This window comes from Fistularia commersonii, chromosome 7 (assembly GCF_037954325.1).
Source record: "Fistularia commersonii isolate RoL2024-O1a breed Wild chromosome 7, RoL_Fcom_v1.0, whole genome shotgun sequence".
NCBI lineage: Eukaryota > Metazoa > Chordata > Actinopteri > Syngnathiformes > Fistulariidae > Fistularia > Fistularia commersonii.
Window position 1 is genome coordinate 2499095 of NC_141290.1, and position 18754 is coordinate 2517848.

An 18754-nucleotide genomic window follows, 5' to 3' on the forward strand; every position below is an offset into this window, starting at 1 on the left:
AGGTTGGAATGGGTGGAGAAAAGTGTCTGGGGTACGAAAAGATAGAAGACTATCGGCCAGAATAAAAGGAAAGGTGTACAAGACAGTGGTGAGACCAGCGATGATGTTTGGACTAGAAACTGTTACAATGACCAAAAGACAGCAGGCAGAACTAGAGGTTGCAGAGATGAAGATGTTGAGGTTCTCTTTGGGAGTGACCAGGATGGAGAGGATCACGAATGAGTCTATCAGAGGAACAGCACATGTTAGATGTTTTGGAGAGAAGGTCAGAGAAGCCAGACTGAGATGGTTGGGTCATGTACAGAGGAGGGATAGTGAATATATTGGTAGACGGATGCTGGAATTGGAGCTGCCAGGCAAGAGGTCTGGAGGAAGACAAAAGAGAAGATTTATGGACGTAGTGAGAGAAGATATGAAGGTAGTTGGTGTGAGAGAGGAAGATACAGAGAATAGGGTTAGATGGAGAAAGTGGAGACCCCTGACGGGAAAAGCCGAAAGAAGAAGAAGAAGAAGAAGAAGAAGTTTGTCTCCGACACGTGAAAGAACGAGTGAATGGTTGCATGTCAATATGACGCGTGAAAAAATGATTTTTTTTTAATATAAAACAAATGAGCAAGTGAGTGGCTGCATGTATGAATGAGAGGGTGAATGGTTGTATGTCTCTATGAGGTGTGAATTTATGAAAAAGGGAGTGAATGTTGTCTTTTTTTTTAACAAATAAATGGGTGTCTCTGTAAGACGTGTGAATGAGTGACTGTCCTCATATGAATGAGAGGCTGAATGTCCATCTAGTGTTGTATGTCTTTGCGCTCCTCAAGGTTAAGACCCTTCCAAGACCCGTTTCCCCCATTTTTCTTTTTTTTTTTTTCCCTCGTCAGGACGCGTGCGGACATCACGTCAAAACACACACACACACACACACATGTTGACACCATGTGCGTCGCACGTGGAGCAGCACCTCCTGCGCGCTCAGCCGGGACTCGTGAAGCGGAAAACCGAGAGGAATAAAAAGAAGTGGTTTGGGAAGGAAGTGGTGGGAAATAAAAGAAAAAGACACCGGAAGGTGGGAAGTACAAGGAAAGTGTAGAAATAAAAAGGGAAATAAATCGTCTTCTGCTGCTGAGCCGCATTTTGTAATAAAGCCGCATTTTGTAATAAACGTCCAAAATGTAATAACTTTTTTCATTTCATTTTGTAATAAAGCCGCATTTTGTAAAAAAAATGCCCCAACACATTTTGTAATGAATTTTGCCGCATTATGTAATAAGTTATTACACTTTGAGAAGATTATTACAAAATGCACTTGCAACTTTTTTATTCTCTAGGAAATGTAATAACATGGAATTTATAAAATATTCTCTGTTAATGCAACCTTTGAATAGTGTACTGATAGCAATTGCTAAGTACTGCTACTAGGCTAATACAGTGATACTGATAATAGGCCTAGCTTTTACAAATACTTCTAAGTAAATAAAATACAATTAACAAACTTATGCTTTAGAATTGTTATTACAGCATGCACCATGTTATTACATTTCCTAGAAAATAAAAAAAGTTGCAAGTGCATTTTGTAATAATCTTCTCAAAATGTAATAACTTTTTACATAATGCGGCAAAATTTATTACAAAATGCGTCGGGGCAGTTTATTACAAAATGCGGCTTTATTACAAAATGAAATGAAAAAGTTATTACATTTTGGACGTTTATTACAAAATGCACCGTTATTACAAAATGTTCTGACCTTTTTCGGGAGTTTGTTCGACGAGATGAGAGATGAGAACAACTTTATTGATCCCGAAGGAAATTGTTGTGCCAGAGTTTCAAGTAAAAATAAAAAAAAAAACATAACAGTAATAGATGATAGTAGAAAGGAGGAAGAATAAGAAATATAATGAAATATGAATTGTCTCAGCTGTTAGCAGTAGCTACAAAGATTGAAGATTCCCTGCGGCTGAGGGAAGAGGAATTAAAAAGTCTGATAGCCTCAGGTAGGAAAGACCTCCTGTGGCGTTCAGTGGAGCTCCTCGGTGGTATCAGTCTACGACCGAAAGAGCTCCGACAGGACGTCAACCTGGCACGCAGGGGGTGATGGAGGTTGTCCATGATGCTGAGGAGCTTCCTCATCATCCTCCTCTCTGAAACCTGCACCACAGACTCCAGCTCCACTCCCAGGACAGATCCAGCTCTCCTGATGAGCTTGTTGAGTCTGTTAGCATCAGCTGTCTTGAGCCTGCTGCCCCAGCACTCAACAGCGTAGAAGATGGCGCTGGACACCAGCGAGTGGTAAAACATCTGCATCATGGTCCTGCAGACGTTGAAAGATCTGAGCCTCCTGAGGAAGAACAGACGGCTCTGACCCTTCTTGATGATGGCATTGGTGTTAAAGGTCCAGTCCAAGTTTATTGTCCAAGTGGACGCCGAGGTATTTATAGGTGTCCACAATGTTCCACCACCGAAGAGCCGAGACCGGTTCGATCGGCAGCCGGGGGCTCCGAGCGATGGGGCGGACGGTCGCCCAGAGGTGGCAGATCGGAGGGGAAGGGTAGGGACATGTAGCTTGACCATATCCTGGAGGTAAGACGGGGCCGTCCCATTCAGCGCCTGGTAGGCGAGTACCAAGGAATTGAAGTTGATGCGGGCGGCTACCGGTAACCAGTGAAGGGACATAAGAAAGGGAGTTGCGTGGTTGAATTCGGGACGGTTGAACACTTAGGCTACCGCTGGGGCACCGGCAAGAAGGGAGTTGCAGTTGCCCAAACAAGAGATGACTAGAGCCTGGATGAGTATCTGCGCTGTATCCTCCGTGAGGAATCTGCGCATCTTCCTGACGTTGTCTTCACCTCTTCTCCACCATCTCCGTTTCCCAAGTACTCAATATCCCCCAGCGAGGTCCCTCTCATTCCGACATTTCTCCAGCTGACCTTCGCTCCTCTCCTCTGCAGAGCATACCTCCACCTCTCTAGCCTTCCCTTCATCTGTTCCCTGCTCTCAACGCAGATCACATCATCGTCCGCAAACGTAGATCACAACGTCGCCCGCAAACATCGTAGTTCATGGACATTCCTGTTTCTTAAGCTCTACTTCCTGTAACTCATGGACGCCCAAACTTTTTTGCAAAGACGGCCACCAAGCCCGACTTTCTGCGTGCTTTTGTCGCAGGCTAACGAAAAAAAAAGTCAAACACTGCTTTTTTTTAGCCTACAATTGTCTCTCAATGTCAGATGATGTCTACAGTACCCTGTACCACAGTGCTACCACCCAGACAAACATTAGCAAACTCTTGTTTCTTCCCAGGATACCATTTTTATCTAGCAGTCTTTAGAAAATTCACCCTCAATTTGTGGCATTTTCATTTGATTTTTGTAAAATAAATAAATAAATAATTAAAAAAAAAAAAAAAAAAGGATGTTGTGTCATTAAAACAGCTTCCAATTGCTTCAATTTCTCGTTCCCAGTTAGCTTGTCGTTGCTAGCGGGTTTCGTCTGGCGGTGCCTCTCGATGTTAATATAAGGTAAACACAGTTGTTTCATATTTTGGTGAAAAAAAACTCCAATTTCTACTTCCATCCGAAAGCGGCGTCCCTCACTGTCAACTTTCATTTTTTATTTTATTTTTTATTTTTTTAGTTCCGATAGCCATTTTGGAAATCATCCCACAATGCCCTTTGACCCTTGAGACAAAGTTTTCCCCGACAAGTGTGGCCACAGGTCTCTACTGGAAATATAAAATAGCTTTTTTTGTACGCTGTGTTTTTGGGCCGGTGTAAATGCTAACACGGGCCGCATTTGGCCCGCGAGCCGGACTTTGGACACGCCGGCCACTTCTCGCTTACGACCGCCGTTCTATTTAAAAAATAACTTCAAACCAAACCCGGTAGCACTGGATATAGATATAAGTGGCGTTATTATTAGTATTGTTGTTTTAATCCGCTATCTTCAGCGCATGGCTGCAGTTTTCCCGCCCGGGGCTAAACAGCAAACGAGAACACGCCGCCAGGAAGTAAACGCCGGGCGTTTCGGATGTGTCGGTGTCAGTCGGAAACCGGTTTGGCAGTTTGTTAGAATCCCCCCCCCCCCCACCAAGACTTCTACGTCAGGATTCTTTTGTTTATTTCCCCTCCGGCATTTTTCCAATTCTTTCTCTTGATCTTTTTTAAGATAAGCCGCGCTCGGATATGAGTCGGTATTCGCGGGGGACGATAGATAATGAACGAATGAATGAATGGAATCAACTTTATCGTCTTAGACATTAAAGTACAAAGCTTAAAAATGCAGTCAGGTACCAAACCAGAAGTGCAAGATAAAGATTATATACGACTATAAATGTACAAGGTGGGATGCTATATGCAGTGGTGGAGGCTATGAAGGCGTGAATGGCTAAAAAATGACTAAATAAATGTATGTGTGTATATATATATATATATATATATATATACACTGCTCAAAAAAATAAAGGGAACACTTAAAAAACACATCCTAGATCTAAATGAATGAAATATTCTTATGAAATACTTTGCTCTTTACACAGTTGAATGTGCTGACAACAAAATCACACAAAAATAATCAATGGAAATCAATTGTATCAACCCATGGAGGTCTGGATTAGGAATGACACTCAAAATTAAAGTGTAAAAACAAACTCCAGGCTGATCCAACTTTGATGTAATGTCCTTAAAACAAGTCAAAATGAATCTGTGTTGCTTCCTGAGTGGACACTATGATTTCACAGAAGTGGGATTGACTTGGAGTTACATTGTGTTGTTCAAGTGTTCCCTTTATTTTTTTGAGCAGTATATATATATATATATATGTATAGGCTGCACTTGTCTGTAAGCCGCAGAGGTCCATGTTATATCATGAGATATTTAATTTTTTTTTTTAAACATCCACAATATGTGCTGGAAATGCTTTTTTCCCCAAACACAGCTGATGGAAAAAGATGCAAAATTAATAATACAATGAAAAATCCATCCATCCATCCATTTTATATCCGTGCTACTTGGTCCTAAAGTCGTCCTCTTCGGTGTCTTAATCCTACGACCTCTGACCTCTGACCCCTCGACCTTCAGAGGCATTCACGAGGCTAAATGTTCTGGCGGCGTGAAGCTCGTTTGCCCCATAAAATCCATAAATTAGCCGCATCGTTGTTTAAGCTGCAGCGTTTAAAGCGCGTGGAAAAAAGTAGCGGCTTATTGTCCAGAAATTCCAATTTTTGATCAAATCAAATTTTGAGCTGCAAACACGCAAACAAAAAAACAAACTCACGAGCTTTCCGCCATGTTGTGTTGTAGCGTAGCGGCGGTTGTGCGAGCTACACTGCGTTGTTTACATGGTTCATCGTTGTGTTCTACTGTTTTAACACTTTTTTTGTCTTTTTATTCAGCAAGCTAGCCCTCATTATGGCTCTCAAAAAGCTTTAAAGTGCTAGTGCTAGCGGTGTTAAGAAGAAGTTAAGAATTGCAATCGATTTGAAGAAGGAAATAATAGCTAAAGATGAGAGCGGTGTTACTACAACAAGGCTAAGCTAACCATCTGTACAATACCGGAAAACAAAGATGCGCTAAAGACGGCTGATGTGGCTAAAGGGGTGACGATGCTAATTGTTAAAGTGATTGTTAGCTTGGATTAATGACGGCTTGCTGGAGATAGCGTTAGCATTAGCTTTAGCGAGGGTCTCATATGTGAGAGGCTTTACGTTTGCTGATGCAGAAGGAAACACTGGGTACAAGTGCTGGCAAGAAGAGCAGAAATCACAACAATAATGAAGGTTATCTTTATTTCTTTTATATAATTTTGCCACAAATAACCCAGAAAACCGTTTCAAAAGGGTACAATACGTTTTCTGTTGCTGGCGAACGGTTCAATGGGGTTACATAGATCGAGCTTCTGCTGCACACGAGGGAGTGAACCCAAGAAGTCCTTCCTGAAAAAAAAAAAAAAAAAAGGAAAAGTGACGTCACAACCGCCATCGCTTTCATGTAACCATAGCAACCACTTTACGGATGCTATAAATACGATTGAAAACGCACAACACGCAAACACTGATGGTTTTAACAGCGGTGGAACTCGTGCCGGCCGAAACAGAACGGCCGATGAATAAGTAGCGGCCGTCGAAAAGCAGTTCTCAGACTGAACTATGTCTCACTGGCCTCTGATTTGAGAGCGTTCGCGTAAAACACCCGGGAGATAAGTCATCCTTCTGGATCCTGGAACCGTCGAAACTATATTTTTTACCGTTGTCTGGGTTCGACCCGCCAGGAGGGATCCACGCATTTAGAGTCCTCATTCACAAGTCACATCAGGATCTCCACGCGGAATCGTAATCCTGAATTTCGTCCAAACTGGAGTTTGACGCCGTTTTAGACCGTTCAGCTTCAAGGTCGTCGGACGGTCCAAGGTTTGTTGCGAAGACCGGCATCTGGGAATTTATTTTTTTTTTCTGTCTCGCTGAAGGATTAAACCCGTTTGAACCGACTCCTCCCGCCAGCCGCTGGCACGGAGCGTTCGGCGAAATAAATACCAGGCCGTATCTTGGGGGGGTGGAAGGGGGGCGGCAGAATAGAAAGAAACAAAAGCCGGTGTTTTCAGACGGTTCGTCCTTTACGGGTTTGTTGAGCCGCATTTTGTAATAAACGTCCAAAATGTAATAACTTTTTCCATTTCGTTTTGTAATAAAGTCGCATTTTGTAATAAACTGCCCCGACGCATTTTGTAATACATTTTGCCACATTATGTGATAAGTTATTACATTTTGAGAAGATTATTACAAAATGCACTTGCAACTTTTTTATTCTCTAGGAAATGTAATAGCAGAGTGCATTATGTAATAACAATTCTAAAGCATAGTTTATTTGTTTGTTAATTGTATTTTATTTTACTTTAAAGTATTTGTAAAAGCTAGGCCTATTATTAGTATCAGTGTATTAGCCTAGTAGCAGTACTTAGCAATTACTATCAGTACGCTTTTCAAAGGTTGCATTAACAGAGAATATTCTAGCAATTCCATGTTATTACATTTCCTAGAGAATAAAAAAGTTGCAAGTGCATTTTGTAATAATCTTCTCAAAATGTAATAACTTTTTACATAATGCGGCAAAATTCATTACAAAATGCGTTGGGGCAGTTTATCAAAAAATGAAAAAGTTATTACATTTTGGACGTTTATTACAAAATGCACTGTTATTACAAAATGCGGCTCAACAGGGTTTTAAAAAAACAGTTTAACATCATTCATTCATTTATTATCTATAATGTTTATCCTGTGCTCGAGGTCGCGAGGCGGCCGGAAGCTATCCCTGCTGTGATTGGGCGAAAAGGCCGGCTTCGCCCTGGATCCATCACAGGGACACATTGAGACATGCAACTATTAGCATTAGCTCACTCCGTATTCTGGCCGGAGAAGACAGATGGTTCGAAAGAATCTTTGTCGGGACAGAAAAACCATCCCTGAGTAGAGGAGGAGGCTTCAGACACAACCTTTCACAAATACCATGCTGGGATCAACACCAAGTAGGCTTTGCACACATGGACCAGGACCTTCTGGAGCCTCCAAACAACCAGGAAAGATCCACCACCGGAACCAACCCTGGTAACGTCCAACAGGTTTTACTCCTTAGTTTAGCATTAGCTTGTCACGTTCCAGTCCGGGCAATCCCACAAAAGTTGCTCCTTTGTCCCCAACGAACGACACCCCCGTTAGAGACATACCGTCCAAAAATGTGTTCGCACTTCCGGTTAATTCAGGGTCTTCGATGAATCCCCCGCCCTCCTTCTGTCCAAAGAGGCTTAGTTTGTCCACCTGTCTGGAGTCTGGACTCAATCCGTGGATTCAGAACCACAGCTGCGAATTAAGGGCTTCTATTTTGGTTTTATGATTCAAAGTTCACAGAGCGACAAGGGAAAACGGAATATGTCATCCTCAGAAGATGAAGCCCAAGGTGTCTTCTGGTATGTCTCCTTTTATTCCACTCTTATGAATTCTGATCATGATCTACTGGTAGATCTACAGTATGTTCCCGCCCTCACCTGGTCACCAGAAGCTCAGCTACCTTGGAGGGGCTCAGAGTACAACCGTTGCTCTTTGAGCATCCAGATGAGGTGGCTCGGGGATCTGATCAGGATGCCTTTTGGACGCCTCCCTGGGAAGGTGTCCCAGGCACCTACCAGTGGTAGGGTAGCTGGAACTCCTCAGCTCCCAGAGGGCTGGAGCAAGTGGCCAATGTCACCAACAAGTGTTTCATGGGTCTTTGGAGCGATTCTGGACAATTTAAAGTCCCGCGGGACAAAGCATACCGGCATGCATGGAGGCGAAGAGGCAGTACCTGTTTGCCTTTTGACACACCAGAGTGTGTCTACAGATGGATTTGTGTGTGTGCAAGGTCATGGTAAGCTACTGCAGCCCCTGTGTGACCCAGCACCTCCAGGCCTATCGCCTCCATCAATGACCGTCAGCTCTTGTTTGCCGCAGGAGTTCCTCCTTCCAGATGCTCCCCAGATATCCAGCCGTGCAGCCGCGTGGAAAAGCACCACGCCGGCCGTCCCGTCTGACGACTTTCTCCGATCGCTTTCGGGAATGGTTTCTTCTAAAAACAAAAACAGCCTTTTAATAATAGCCCGCAGATGGCGGGTTGCCGCAGTGGCGCGTAATGTGATCCAGGGTCGAGCGGAGACGACCGCGAGGCGGGTCGGTGCCGACTGCAGGACAGCTGGCGGCTTTGACGGGAAGGACTCGCCGTCTCGGGGTCATTGTTGTGGTGTCAGGTGATCGCAGAGCGTCGCCGTGCTATTTCCATATCGATACCGGCTAAAGTGACATATGACATTTCACGCTCCCGATGTTTAAAAACAGTCGTTGGCCATTCTTTCCCCGGCTGCTCCTCGCTACATCCTGAAGCATCCTCGGGCAAGACACCGAACCCTTAGCTTCCCCCTTGGTCTGGTTAGCGCCGTCAGTGGATGTGTGAATGGGTGAATGCTAACTACTTCTTCTTCTATTTCTCTGACCTTCTCTCCAAAACATCTACCATGTGCCGTCCCTCTGATGGACTCATTCCTGATCCTCTCCATCCTGGTCACTCCCAAAGAGAACCTCAACATCTTCATCTCTGCAACCTCTAGTTCTCACCACTGTCTTGTCCACCTTTCCTTTCCTTCTTGCTAATAGTCTTCTATCTGAAACTTTTCTCCACCCATTCCAACCCTCTTGAACCCGTCTCTTCACCTCTTCTCCACACTCTCCGTTGCTCTGGACCCCAAGTACCTGAAATCCTCCAACTTCTTGATCTCCACTCCCTGTAGCCTCACCGTTTCACCCTGAGTTCTTCTCATTCACACACATATATTCTGTTTTGCTACGACTAACCTTCATCCCCCTCCTTTCCAGAGCAAAACCTCCACCTCTCATGACTTCCCTCCACCTGTTCTCTGGCTGGTGAGGCACCGACGTCATCGGTTAGATTTACAAACATATGAACCCTACGGAGTAGCTTACTCACCATTTTATTGGCAGCGGTTAACGTGTTTTGTTCTGTGCAGTATTCAGAACTGTGCAATATTTCATTTCATAACAGCTACACAACAATTTTTCCTTTATCCTACTATTGTGCACTCCTTACCTCACTTGTTACTAAGACACTTTATAGTTTTATCACTTGTTTACTAAGACACTTTATAGTTTCACTGAGACACTTTATAGTTTATACTTTATTTTATTTCGAATTCTGCCTTTTCTTTTTATTATTTATTACTGTTATATTTTCTGTAACTCTGGCACAACAATTTCCTTCGGGATTAATAAAGTTGTTCTTATCTTATCTTAAAATATTATATCAGCATTCTTTACATATACAAACTGTCGCATAGAAAAAAAGCATGTTAAAAAATAACGTTATTATCTCTTACCTTTACTTATAAATGAAGTCCATGCGGCGATGAGCGGCTTTCCTTTAGCTTAGCATTGGGGATGCTGATGTTGAGTCTCTGCTGTTTATTCAAAGCCAAATCTATCCTGGACATGCCGAATGTTTTTTAGCGTGTTTTGACTTTGAATGCGAGCGGCCGACCGCTCATGTTTGATTGTCAGAAGTTGAGAAAAGAATGCAGGAAAATCAGAAAAGGCGCTTTCTTACTGGACATCCACGCAGCAGCCTTTTCAAGTGTACTACTCCGTTTGGAAAGACTTCCGTCTGCTAGTCTGAAGCAAATCCGTTAGCGCCGGCGTCGGTCTTCCCTTACTTGTTATCTCCTGCTTCCACTGAAAGTCTAGTTTAGAAAATTCTTTCAGTTTAGCTATGTAATCCAAGAGGAAAAAATAAGTGGATGGCTGCACTTCACTTGCTAACTGTTTACAGTAGCTTGCTATTGCTAATTCTATTATTCTTTAGCCGAGTAGTAAAAAGGATCCCTGGGATCAGCGGTGCCCCCGAGCATGAGGCACCGTCACTGCGTGCCTCACCTAGTGTGTCTTTACGATCGCTCGGCACGGAAACACGTTACAGTTGTTGACGAAAAAAATTATACGCATCGGCTATAAAGTTTAGAAATTTAGTTCATATATTAGTGCTTGAAGTGTTTGAAGATTTTAATAGTGACATCCACAAAGACAGCAATACGGTCTCAGTGCATAGCATGCTAGCACAGTTATTGCACAATCCATAGCGGGCTCTGCTAGCTGCCGCGTCACCGCACAGCTCTTCTTCATAATTAAATGCTAAATGTGATTTTTTTTTTTTTTTTTTTTTAGCGATTTTGGGAAAAAAAAAAAACACTAAAAATGGTGAAAATAATTTTATAGTACAAATCACTAAATGAATAGAACCATTTAAATTATTTTTTCATTTTATTTTATTTTTCTCTCCATGATGCCAGGTGAGGCCCGGCGTCACCTGCCTCTACTGACTGCACGTCACTGGTCATCTGCAAACAATTGTTGTTATAGTGCAATATTATTGTAATTGCCTAATATAAAGTGTAATCGTCGTATTCAGATTAAATACTGTTTATTACTTGAACTCCAAGCCGGTCCGGAAACATTTTCATGCGTAAAACTGGTCCCCGGCACAAAAAAGTTGGGTACGACTGGGTTAAAAGGTTTCTTTAAAACGCGTAGTGACGTTTCTTAATCTGTATTCTCATGAAAATCTCCAAGAAGAGAGAGGGAGGCGGCGTTTTTATTTCCCAGTAACCTCCATCCAGCGCGGAAGTTGCGCCATGTTGACGTTGACGTGATGAGTTTGTTTGCTCGGCTGTGAGTTCGGTTGATTTTGGATCTCCTTCTTCTTCTTCCTGATGTCAGACTCTTCCGGGCCTCAGTTTGAGTTTGAACCTTTCTCCGCTCTCCATATCGGAATACATTTCCAAACATCGTCCAAAATCACTTTGGACCTGGCAAGTGTTCCACGGCTTGAATCAATAAACAAGTTAGGCGCGAAAGAACCTTCAGGGTGTTGATTATGGAGGAATCTTTTCCCAGTCGGTTGTTGGATGCAATGTAGTGGAGAGCAAAAGTAGGTGGTTAAAAAAAACAAAACAAAACAAAACAAAACAGATGACGCACTGTTCCATGTCCAGACATACCGTAATTTCCGGACTATTGAGTGCAGCTGAATATAAGCCGCACCGGCTGAAAATAACAAATATATGTGTACATGTGTAGCTACACTTGTCTATGAGCCGCAGGTGTCCGCATTGTAACATGAGATATTCATATAGAAACTTTTTTTAAACTTAATTAAAAACATGCCGGTAACAAATCCACAAATAGGTGCTGGAAATGCTTTTTTCCGAACAGTGCCTGTGACGCGATAATAAATTCACGGTCATTTCATCGGTCCGAAGTGACGAGGCTAAATGTTTTAGCGGCGTGAAGCTCGTTAGCCCGAAAAATTCACAAATTAGCCGCGTCGTCGTTTAAGCCGCAGTGTTCAAAGTAGAAGTGTGAAAAAAGTAGCGGCTTATAGTCTGAAAATTTCGGTATATGGAAGCGTGCTCTCTGGGTGGGGACTTTCAAGTTCGTTTGTACCGAACGCAGCAAAAAAAAAAAAAAAAAGATGCCCAGCTTAAGGACGACTGCTACCAATGCCTCCGTCGGCCTTATTCATTTTTTTAGCTTGTACCGCAGAATGTGCTCGTTTCGGATTGGCCGAAGAGTCACTCAGGTTACAAGAACGGCGAGTACCTGAACTCGGTATGCTGACTTTGCTCGGAGCAAATCTTTGTAAGGAAACGCGACGGGTTCAAAAAGCACATCGCGGGAATGAACGCTAATCAACACTTGACATCCTTGACTCCCCTTCTTCCAGAAGCCCAGGGGTGAAGTGGGCTTCTGCGGTACTAACGCCGACCCCCCGCCTCGAGGCCGAGGCGCCGCTCTCGAGGCCGATCAGATCCCGCTTTTGTTCTTTCCGAGGAGCCGAGCAGACCCCTCTTCACCAGATGGTTCCCCTCCGGAAGTCCCTCGAGCTTTAAACCAGACCCTTGTGGGACACGACTTGCCTCCTGTGGCTGATGGATGGCTTCAGGGAGTTCCTTCATCCCCCACCCTTCCACTTTAAGGGCCATTCAAAGGTCTGCGTGTTGTTAAGCGCGTGACCAGATATAATCCAGGACCAGAGACCCCGGGATCGGAGCCTCGAATCCCAGGTCATACCGGTTACGAGCTATCAGCACCTTCAGCGCGCTGAACCCCAGAGATAAACTAGGCGCGCGTGACGAACGGGGGGGGAAACTGCTTGGCGCCGATTGAGCTATTGTTTCCTAGAAAGCCGCGGGGACGTCTAGTTGGGAGCACAAATTGGCGGCCCTAAAAACAAAATTCCTTTCATCACCTTTTTTTTTTTTTTTTTTTTTTTTTGGATGATGGAAGCGTCATCTCTAAACCGATTCAGACCCCCTTCCCCTGGAGGAACAGGATTAAACCGAAAGACTCAATTTATATTTAACAGGATATCTACCAACCCCCCACTGTTTTTGGGGCGTTTGTCCTGCCGGCAAAGAGTTGCTCTAAGTGAAGCTCACTGGGTTAATTCCCGTCGCTAGAAATATTATTCCCCGGTCGGTATGCTCTGTAGCTTCACTGTGTCCGCCGAACTCTTTGCGACCGAGGAAACCGATTCGCCGTTCATCCCTTTCCGTAGAATCTTCAAGAATCCGAATCGTCTCTATTGACCCAGCGTTTGCAAACGTACCACAAATTTGGCTCCGGGTGTCAAACTTATTTTCACCACATCAGCATAATGGTTGCCCTCAAAAGGCCACATGGGACAGTGTAAATGTAGCCTAATGTAAAATTAATGTAATATTCCTTAATGGTAAATAACTCATTCAACTCATTTTGGCTTTTAATTCTTGGACAATTTGTTGTTTTTCTGGAAGGCTAACTTTGGTGATGTCAGTTATCACAACTTGAATTTGTACATAAAGAACATATAAGGATTTTAAGTGAAAAATAGGGTACTCCTTCATGCAAGGGTGTCAAAGTCCAAAGTTTTCTTTTGTTTTAGTGTAAAGAAGAACAGGTGACTAAACTGTTCCTTTAAAAAAATACATGATGAACAAAACTGAGATTCATGAAGAAAAGTAAGTGCCATTTCAACAAAAACTTGCTGCGTCCACCCCAAGCATGCAGGTTTCTTATTAACCTCAACCAACAAAGAAGAAGTGGTCCATTTTTCTTGGAAAATCCGAAACTCCATGTCCACTTTATTTCTTTTTTTTTTTTGACATCTTGCCGATGAGGGTGTCGGGTCCAACGGAAAAGCAGGTATATTTCTAACAAGAAGTAAAAATGCGATTTCCCGACCCGGAAGCCGCATTGGTGCCACCTGCTGTAAGTTGTGAGTCACATAGTGTTGTGCCTTGTTGCTAACACTGACTAGCAGACAATATGGGAATTGCGTTTTTATTTTTAAAAAAGTAGTTCATGATTTTTATGTATTTTTTTTTCCAAAGTGTAGATTTATTACCATTCAAATCCAAAATGTAACATATGCATTTGGATAGATGTAAAAAAAAAAAAAAAAATGCTAATTGCTCGTTGCTCTGTTACAACGTAAGTCCTTTTTTTACTGTCAAGTTAAGAAACCCACGTTACTCCATCAATCAATGATCAAACTGTCCAAGTGAATAAAAAAAAATATCATCCAACACTAGTAATGACATTAACATTAACTACCGTCTGTAGTTAATGTTCCCAGGGCAATGCATTTTTATTTACCAACTTCTCCACTACATTAAAAATGCCCCGTCCTGTTGTGTTACCGTGCATGGCAGGTACATTCAACAACTCCCTCGACTTCACGCCTTAGAGAAAAAAAAAAAATAAAAAATAAAAAAAGGACATCTGCGCCGTATCTGTTGTCTTAGCTTTCATCAAGAGCTAATGAAAAAGCTACGTAGCCGCGCGTCTCTTCGGCCAGCTGTGTCGCCTGGTTTCCCGCTAGTTCCCGCTTAGTTCTTCTGTCCGCGATGGCGTTTTTTAACTTTTGTAAAAGTCTATATCTGGTGGGGAAACCTTCAGCGAGCGCTGCTTCGAAAAGGTACCAAAAGACTCGGGCGATTTCTTCAACCACAGTAAAGCAAGCTGTCACTGCTGCAGTTTCGTAGTTTGGCGTTTAATTCTTGGACAATTTATTGTTTTTCTTGAAGGCTTTTGCATACCTGGCTCCATGTTTGGTGTCACATGACCGACGCAACTTGGACTCTTTGACAACCGACTCATGACACGAAAGACATGCTTTGTTTTTTCTCCTTGAAGCGCAAACATGTATTCACATTCCCATCTTTCTTGAAACAGCCTCCCATCTGCATCAACTTTTCCCTTCCCGGACATTTAGGGATCGTTTGTGTATCTCAATTTTACTTGTTTTAAAATAGCATTCTTGTGGATACACAGGGATGTAATGGCGGGATGCCGTCACTTCCTGGGTAACGTGATCGGCACGAATTGTGGGAAATGTAGTTTATGGCCGAAGACTTATTTGTTTTAAGACAATCGGACCTTTACGCCGTTCTTGCGGGCCACATAAACTGATGTGGCGGGCCACATATGGCTCGCGGGCCTCGAGTTTGACACGTGTCCAAGATTTGTAAGCATACAAGTGTAAGTTGTAAGCATACAACTTTTGCAAACATCGAGCTGTATTCGGGAGTCACTTTTGATTTCAAAACAAGAGGAGGCTCCAGAGTTCCCTCGTGCTCTTGATTCACCTCCCGGTTTCAGTCTTTCTTTTTCCCCCTTTCACTCGTCCCGCTAACAGTCGTGGCACCAGGAGTACCTTAAAACTCTCAGGTGAAACGGCCATCCCTTGCCGCCCATCTTTGAAAGCGGTCTTGTTGAGCGTGTCCAGGAGGTAGACTTGCAGAGGACGTCGCATTAAAATGTCCTCCTAATCCCAGTGGGGGCCAAAGGGAAGTGAGGAGGCTTCATGAATAAGCAAACACATCGCATACTTGGCTAAATCCGGCGCTAAATTATGTTTACGTAGCGCTCTTCCGTGCGCCGCCGATGAATCCGTGTTTGTCAGCGTCCCGCTAACCCCGCCGCCGAGTAACAGCGGGCCTGCTGGTAGTTCGGAGAAGCGTCACGGCAGCTTTAGTCACAAGTGCTTTGCGTATGCTTCCCGGCGCGAGGCCGACCCCGCATCATTTCCTCCGCTCTCCGGAGAAGAAGTGGTTGTCAGATGGCGTTAGCGGTCGCGGGAGATCCACGGCTGAGCCCGTCCGCGGCACTTAAATCACAACAAGATGCCCTAAATCTGCTTTCCACGGAGGTCAGGCGGTGTACCGAACACCCGGCCCCCCCTTCGGAAAGGGGTCACGCCGGCCCTCGTTCGTCTCCTGGAGCTTTAGCGTCCCTTGCGCTCCGAGCCTTGGGCCTTTAAAACAATATGGATATGGTGTCGGGGGGCGGAGCCTCTGTTCATTTTGATGACGAGCCACCGATGCGGAGTATCGCTCGGGGTCCGCAGATCGGCAGATCGAAAACACTCGTCCTCCGCCGCTCACATCTGGTTGAGCCCCGGGGCTATTTGAACGCTGATAGGAAATATGTAGTCCCGCAGATGTTCCGGACTTTGGATATGTTATCAGAACAAACAAATCGAAAGCGGGAGTCTCGGACAGCTCGTCCTGTGGGGGCCGAGGTTCTCACAGAACCGCTTTGCTTCTTTACAGCTGCTTGTGGACTGTATTTTTTGCACAAAAAAAAAAAAAAAAAGCGCACTTAAAATCTTTCAATTTTCTCAAAAATCCTGGGCCGCGAGCCTTATAATCCAGTGCGCCTTATATGCCAATTCTTGCGCTTACTAACCTCCAACCAATTTTACATGGTACACTGCGCTCAAACATTTGTCAAAATGTTTTACTGTGACTTTAGAAAGGGACAACGGCCGCTCCATTTTTGACCCCCAAAAATGGCACCTGTTAAGAGACAAAGCGGAATTCAAGTTCAAGGCTGTCACGGAGAAGATCATGGGAATAGCAAAATAATTCAAAATGAATAGATCAATGGAAGTGGAGGAAGCAAGCAGATGAAGAGCACCAAATGAACCATTTCTGAGGGAACAAAGTGAGGTAAATGAGACGAATGAAGTTCAACTAAACAAACTCGCTACTTCGCAGGGTTTTTTTTTTTTTGTAATTTGGCCGTTGTGATTTATCGTTCTTTCGCATTTTTTTGTGCAGTATATTTGAAATTTTTTTTTTTTTATGGTGAAATAGCCATAATCTCACCTAATCTCACCCGTCTTTTGGTCATTGTAACAGTTTCTAGTCCAAACATCATCGCTGGTCTCACCACCTTTCCTTTTATTCTGGCCGATAGTCTTCTATCTCTTCGTACCCCTGACACTTTTCTCCACCCATTCCAACCTGCTTGGACCCGTCTCTTCACCTCTTTTCCGCACTCTCCGTTGCTCTGGACTGTTGACCCCAAGTACCTGAAATCCTCCAGCTTCTTGATCTCCACTCCCTGTAGCCTCACCGTTCCACCCGAGTTCCTCTCGTTCACACACATCTATTCTGTCTTGCTGCGACTCACTTTCATTCCTCTCCTTTCCAGAGCATACCTCCACCTCTCTAGATGTTCCTCTACCTGTTGTCTGTTCTCACTACAGATCAAAATGTCATCTGCAAACATCATGGTCCATGGGGATTCCTATCTAACCTCATCTGTCAGCCTGTCCATCACCATCGCGAGCAAGGAGGGGCTCAGAGCTGATCCCTGATGGAGTCCCACCTCCACCTTGAACTTCTCTGTTACCCCTACAGCACAGCGTACCAGTGTCTCACAGCGAGCATACATGTCCTGCACCAGTTTAACATACTTCCCTGGTCGGAGACATACAACTATTCACTCATTTTAAAAAAACAAACAACATTCATTCATTCATTCATACATTATATGGACATACGTGATTAGCTCACTCATTCATGTCATATAAGGACATTCACTCATCTTTCAGAAAGAAACAACCATTCACTCACTCATTCACGTGTCATACAGACATATAACAATTCACTTCTTCAATTATCATAGAGACAAACAACCATTCATTCATTCACTTTCATTCCTCTCCTTTCCAGAGCATACCTCCACCTCTCTAGATGTTCCTCTACCTGTTGTCTGCTCTCTCTACAGATCACAATGTACGATTTGCGGAAATTCGCTGCAAAAAGTGAGGGTACGCTTTGTACCCAATGTTTTATCACGCACTTTATAACGTACATGTGTGAAAATAGAGCCGTCCGTAAGTCCAGAAAGTCCCTTTCTGTAGGCACCTGCGCTACGTTGACTAGCGTACCCTGGATTTTCGAGGGGGTTCGAGGGGGTTCAGAGAAACCGTCACCTACCACTTCCCTTCCGGCCCCCTCGGGCGTTCCTGTTAGCACGTCCGTCCCTGTAATCCCCTCTCCTCCGGACAGCCGGCTTTCCCAAACATCTGCTCTCTGGATTATCCCCGTCTTCTCCTCGCGCTGTCTTTTCTCCGGAACGTTCCCCGCTTCCCTTTCTTACCCTCGTGGACGGCCGCACATTGTGTACCGAAGCACTTCGCTTCCCCGGGTTTTCCTCCCGCTACGTTAGCGAACGCCGTTCCCCCCCGAGAAGATTCAACCCCTTCGTTCGTCGTCACGCGTCTCAGGATTACGACACGGAAAGGGGTTGTTAAAAGCGGGCGATTGATTCGTTCTGCCGCGTAATCCCGTCTCTCGGAATCGGGTTTTGAGTCTTATTTTGAAAAGTGCCATTCTGCGTGTTGAACCCACCCCCTAAACAGAAATGTCAAAACAACAATTTTGCGGTTTGAGGTGAAATTACATGCCTGGAACGGTCTCTTGGCCGGGAGCAGCCCTGCGGGTGTGAATCATGAGGGGCGACCGGTGGGTTGCCAGGTTGGTTACGTCTCTGTCAGTAATCAACGCCGGCGCCCAAGGACTCGTAACTGCCGCTATTCGTCAACGAACACATTCGTTTTGTTGCTTTTACTGCTCCGGATCGAGTCCGGCGCATTTTAATGGGCTGTTTTTCACGCTTGTGTCTCCAGATCCGCTGAAGTACAGCGCCGTTTACTTTTCACGGTTTCGCTACTTCGCGGATTTGCATCGTGCATTGTGTTCTGCATTCTGATTGGCTAAAAAGTCACTCCGCTTCTTCTCTACCTGTGCGGCAATAACGTCGCAGTTTAATATGTACACGTACGTAAAACAGCTTGACAGATTTACATGACGTACGTGCAAATTCTCTTGCGATTTTGAGTT

General features: G+C 44.2%; 1 protein-coding gene and 1 long non-coding RNA gene across 11 annotated transcripts in view; one reads left to right on the top strand and one right to left on the bottom strand.

Annotated features, from left to right (window-relative positions):
• Positions 1–18754, top strand: part of LOC147232334 (unconventional myosin-IXAa-like) — a 164909-nt gene that overhangs the window by 35542 nt on the left and 110613 nt on the right. The window lies entirely within an intron of this gene.
• On the bottom strand, positions 13934–18041 carry LOC147232335 (uncharacterized). The gene is made up of 2 exons (XR_015106343.1): positions 17849–18041; positions 13934–16417 (listed from the first exon to the last, which is right to left on the bottom strand). It is a non-coding gene; the product is annotated as an uncharacterized LOC147232335 (long non-coding RNA).